The sequence below is a fragment of the Kryptolebias marmoratus genome, linkage group LG13 (genome assembly GCF_001649575.2).
Source record: "Kryptolebias marmoratus isolate JLee-2015 linkage group LG13, ASM164957v2, whole genome shotgun sequence".
In the NCBI taxonomy this organism is placed as follows: domain Eukaryota; kingdom Metazoa; phylum Chordata; class Actinopteri; order Cyprinodontiformes; family Rivulidae; genus Kryptolebias; species Kryptolebias marmoratus.
The window spans coordinates 27,606,648-27,612,861 of NC_051442.1; positions in this window are offsets into that span (position 1 = coordinate 27,606,648).

Sequence of the window (6,214 nt, forward strand, 5' to 3'; positions counted from 1 at the left end):
ACATTGCAGGAGCTTAAAGCTCAGACATACAGATGTCTCTATCCTTCACAGGCTCACTGGTGCCTCACACTTCACTGCAGGTCCTGCTGGTGTTCCAACACCTACCTGTCAGACACTCGTCCATCAGAAGATAGACTGAGAGCCCAACCATCTCACTGCAGTTCCATTTCAATGCCATAAATGGTTGTAAAAACACAACTTTTACTGGAAAATGGCAGACAAAGTTAGTATGTTCTCTGTCTGCTGAGGAGACAATGCATCATCTGTGTTTCAGTTTTTTTGTAGAGGTTGATAAGTTTCAGGCTGGATATTAACACATGTACTAAACAGCTCTAAATAGATTGCACATGTTGACTATGGCCAGATTCTTCCTCACATGTTCCTTGGATTTATACAATAGGAAACATTACTGAAACAATGACTCGGTAGTCCTGCAGGTCTATGGAAGATTCTTATGAGGACAAAAAGTCCTATAGCATCATCTTGTGGTCAATATGAGGCAACAACAGTTAAAATTACTCACCTTTTACCAGTTACATGACAACTGAGAAATAATAATTCTGTTTATTTTTCAGCAGCAGGAAACAAACTTAGTTTTAAAGAATAAAGGTCTAGCATTCCTGGAAGGAATGCATGTCCCCTTCCACCATTAATGCAGACTAAGATTATCTTCAGTTGTGAAATGATGGAGTTATGGTTGTTTTGGTCAACCCTTGAAAATAACTGTGTAATCTCATGCAATATTGTGAGATGTCAAGCTCAGAGTGGATGTTGGAGATAACTCTCAGCCACTATCACACCAAATTTCATCTCAATATCTGTAAAACTGACTTAGTTATAGTCAGTTTTATGTTGCTAATGTTGATTAGCTGTGACAGAGAAACCAGAATAATCTGAGCAGGTGGCAAATCTGTGACAACAGCTGAGAACAGGCTGAATGAAAGACAACTCCTACTGTCAGACATGTCTTTTTTGGTGTAGACAGAATCCTTCACACTTTAAAAGCCAGTGAAGAACAGTGGACATTCTCCTCTCTAAAGTCAGGCATGAAGCAGTGAAGACTGACACAGAGGTCATCTTGTCAGGCAAAAACCCAAGATCCTCTGGCAAGAGAAAATCAGATAGGCTCAAAGCTAATATCTGTCAGTTAAATATGAAACTGTTAGCTGAGGTCGGACAAAAAGTCACAAACAGGGAGATGTGGGTTTTATGTGTCTATTTTTTAAAGGACTTCAATGTGCTGCATGAAACACAATAATTATAACAATCAGGTTTTATGTATCAGGACATACTTAAAACCTGATTGTTATAATTATTGTGTTTATGTATGTATCAGGACATACTTTAAATGTTTTTTTTTAATCATAAGTTTTTAAAATCAGGTAACTACAAACTCAGAAGAATAACTCTACATGACATATAACATTGTCATTATTGTTATTGTCTATGTATGTGTGTTCATTTTACTGTACTGTTAGCAAAATATACAATGAACCACTGGATGGATTTTGATGAAACCCTCAGAAAGAAAAAAAACAAGTGCCATATTTAATTTTTATGAAAGAAAGTTGTCAGATTTTCCTTAGAAATGTTCTTGTTTGTAACTTCATTTCTGTAAAACATATTTTTTCTAATGCTGATGTTGATGTACAAATACAAGTTTCTATTTATGACATCTAACTGTGGGTACAACTGGTGTTGTACATTACCACAGAGAAGGGTATTTTAGAAGTTGGCATAAAAATACAAATAAAGTTAAAGGCCTAACATTCCTCGAAGAAATGCATATCGCCCACTGCTTTTTACATTAAAGTTTTAAACTAACATCATCTTATGTTGAAAAATGACTGAGTTATAGCTATTTTAGTCAAACCTTGTAAATGATATGATTGTGGTGATTGGTGGTTTTTGTGTGTGTGTGTGTGTGAGTGCTTCCTGGTGGGCGTTCCTGGGCAGGTGGTTGACGCCTCGTCACCACTCCTCTCACACCTGCAATGGATCAGGCTGATCAGAAGAGGAGGAGTACTTAAGGCTGCAGTGGGAACCAGACCAGTGCTGGAGCATTGTTTGCCATGCGGTAAAGTGCAGAGCCGCTGAGAAACTTCGCTGTTTTTGTAAACTCCTTGTTGTGACCTTCGTTCTTGTTTTTGTACCTCAAACCTGTGTTCAGGATTACCTGTCCGTCTGGAACCAGTCTGGTCTGCATCCAAATACCCGCTGTCAAGTTAAGTACTCACCTGCACAACCGTACCTGCCTGTTCCTGCTCTTACTGCCACCTGGGATCACGAAACCTAGCTGCTGCCTTCTGAATCTCCACCATACCTTCATTCAGAAAAGACCCACCTCACCTTAACCGCCGCTCACTTGAACCTCCACCGGACCTCCGCTGTGAAAGGACTTAACTCGACTTCTCCTCTGTGTCCTGGACACACTCCTGTACTGTAAGAACAAACACTGGAAAGATTACCTGCGCTATACCTGCTGTTCCTCTCCTTACAGACACCTTACTCACAACATTCTCTACTCCTCAGGTCCTGGCTCCAGTTCCCACCTGTATATATCTGTTCACTGTAAAATAAATTCACTTACCGTTACGTTCTGGTTTCCGAGTCTGTCTGTTGCCGAGCTGCTCACTTGGGTACAGTCTGAATCCTGACAATGATGTGCAGTCTCATACAATATCTTGCATGATCTGTTGACACTCAAGAGTATGACTTTCAGTTACATACATATCAAACATTAGCTCAATATGTATAAAACCTGACTGAGATAGTCATTTTTGTATTTCCGAAAGCTGTGGCAGCCAGATACGGTGGTAGATATGCATCCAATAATTACTTTCTGAGAGGTTCAGTAAAATCCACCCATTGGTAGGGACTAGTAGAGCTACAGTGAGTTAGAAAATGTTTATTTTTCCATTTAACTGAGAACATGTTGACAGTTGTGCCACATTGTAGGTAAAACTGCAGTTCTTTGACTCATACAAAATTGTCTTGCAGCACATTTCTTCTGCTCAAACAGAAGTCACATATTAGCTGCATGGAAAATGTGTAACTCATAGTGATGTTAAATGTGGCCTTGAATGAACCAACATGGTGGGATTGTTTCCATCTGTCGGCTGCAGAGAAAGCACAATAATTATGGATGTAAATGGGTTTAATGTGCAGAACCACTGAGTTTACAAGTTCAGCTGCAGAAGAAGCTCAGCCAGCTGCCACACTGTCACCAAGAATTAGTCTGGCACTGCTTTATACCAGTAGAAACCTGCCAGCAGGTGGCAGTAAGGCAACTTTTGTACAAAAACTGCAGCTCCTTTCCTCACTGCAGCTGGTTTATATTAAGCTCCCTGGAGTGCCTGTGCTTTTCCTCCTCCTGATTTGGTGTCTATATCTTTATGAAGGGGTATGCCATGATTCATCCCTATGGAGCAGGCAGTACTTGGAAGGACTGAAAATCAGCTTATATTTCCAGTCATTACAGCACTTTAGTTAGAAATTGCAAATGCTACTTGTTACTTTATTGAAACTGTAAAAACTAAAATGGACAAGGGGGGAGTAGTTGGAGCTGTATTCCTGGACTTGAAAAAGGCGTTTGACACCATCAGCCATGATGTTCTCCTCACAAAATTAACATTCTTTAATTTCTCTCCTGATGCTATAAATTGGATCAAATCATATTTACAAAACAGATCACAAGCTGTTAGAGTCAATAATGAACAGTCATCTTACATGAGAAATAATGTGGGCCTGCCGCAAGGATCAATACTGGCCCCTCTTCTGTTCAGTTTGTATATAAATGACTTACCCTCTGTGTGCAAAGGATGTGAGATACAAATGTATGCAGACGATACTGTAATTTATGTACATGGTAAGACCAAGGAAGACGTAGCCAAAAAACTCTCTGAAACCATGCTACATGTGTCAAAATGGCTCCACAATTCATGTTTACATCTAAATGTTAAAAAAACTGTATCTATGTTCTTTACAAAAAGAGTATCAAACTGCTCAGACCCAGATGTGTTTGTTGCAGGCCAGTCCATCACAGTAGTGTCAGAGTTTAAATATCTTGGACTCATTCTGGATTCAAGTTTCACATTTAAAAAACATGTAAAGAAAGTCACTCAAACAGTCAAACTCAACCTTGCAAATTTCAGACACATAAGAAATAATCTGAACACAGATGCAGCAAAATTGTTTTTTAATGCAATGATTATGCCTCATTTAACATACTGTCTTAGCAGCTGGTCACGGGGCTGTAAAACAACATTAAAACCAATCCAGTCTGTCTACAAGCAGGCTCTAAAGGTTCTGGACAGGAAACCCTTTCGTTTTCATCATTGTAGTATACTGGACAAACATGTCCTGTTAAACTGGGAAAATCTAGTTACATTTCATGATGCAAATCTGGTCTTTAAAATTTTACATGGCTTTGCTCCACCACCACTTACCACTTTTTTCACACAAGGTAGCAGACTCACCAGATCTGTCTCTTCTAATAACCTTATAGTCCCACTGAGAAAAAGCTCATTTGGTCAGTCAGCCTTCTCAGTGTGAGCAGCCCAGTCCTGGAACACCATTCCAACTCATATACGCAATGCAGACACATACAGAACTTTCAAAAATATGTTAAAGACATGGTTACAGGAGAATCAAACCTGTAATCATAATCAATAACTTCTGTCTGCCTGCCTGATGCACTTTTGTATGCTGTTTAAATCTTATATTTGTAATAATGTCTTTGTTTTTTACAGATTAATGTCCAACTTTTATGTAGATTACTAACTATGTATTTTATTGTTTGCACTAATTTTTAATGTTGTTTTATTATGTTGGCATTTTAAACCTTGCCCAGGGACTACAGTTGAAAACTAGCTACTTAGCTAACACTGGCTCATTTACAGAAATGTTTATTAATGTGCACTGTCCCTGTTCAAATAAAAAGAAAAAAAAAAAAAATAATAATAATAATGTGAACCATCATTTCAGTGACTGCTGAGCATAAAAAGTAATTATAAAGAAAATACTTGATAAGTTTTTAAAAATTAAAAAATGTACTGCAAGAACATTCACAGGTAATATATTTTGCAATGGTCAAGTGGAAATTACCAAACCAATGACACTTGAAAAATATAAAATGATATAACCTCCATTTCATATGAACCTCTGACCAAGTGTTAATCTGAATTGTTTCACTAGACTGGACAAATAAGACACACCTAATTGTATCTGATTTTAAAGTATTTTTATGAAAAATTATTTTTTTTCTCAATAGCTTTCATGTCTAGAGACGAGGTGATAAAAAATAATGTTGAATTGTTTCATGACACTGGAGTAATAAGACATACCAAATTTGATCTGAAACAAAACTTATACAGTTTAGTAAGAGGTTTTGTGAAAATTTGTCAAAGAAATGTCAATGTCTGACACTGCTAATGTTGGTCAGTGTTGTAGTAGCTGGCTAACTAGTTAATAATTGATAACTGCTGAGCAATATTAATCAAGCAGACAAGCAGACATTTGTTTCCTGTGTAACCGGGTGGTAAATTTAGTAGAAATTGTGTTTACATGAAGAAGCTGTAGATTCCCACCAGTGTTGGGTCTTTGAACGCATCTAGGCCCTGTTTCCCCACTTTTACTTCCTGTTTACAGTGTTGCCAGGCTAATTAGTGTATATAGGCACCTGGTATGCCTGCCAAGCTCAGAGCGTTGGTCCGTTGTAGTGTTCAGCGGGTGTCTATGTTGGATGGGTGCCGGTGTCGTGCTCGTCGGTCTGCTACACCAGGGTTGGACCAAGGAACTTTGTGCTGCTGGGAGCATGTTGGTGGTTTTTCACTGCAGCGTCTGACAATACCTGCGTGGGTGGCTGCTTAAGATATGCTGCTGTTGCCTATTGTGCTCTCACCTAGGTGCATTATTCTTTGGTAATCTTAAAGGCTCTGGAATTGGAGCACAGGCACTACAGAACCACCAGAACGTTTTTCTTAATTGTATTTTGGGAATTAGCTGATTGGGCACAGCTTTATAAGACTGGGTTGACGCAATGTGAGACTTATTTTTCTTTTGTTTAACATTATTGTGTGTTATTAGGTTGTGTTGCTACTAATCTGGTTTGCAGTGTTTTTGTTTAAGTCTCAGCTTGCTTCTAGTGTGTCTTGGATTTTTGTGCCTTATTGGATGGTAAATTAAGAATAATAAAGTTTATTTTTAATACTGT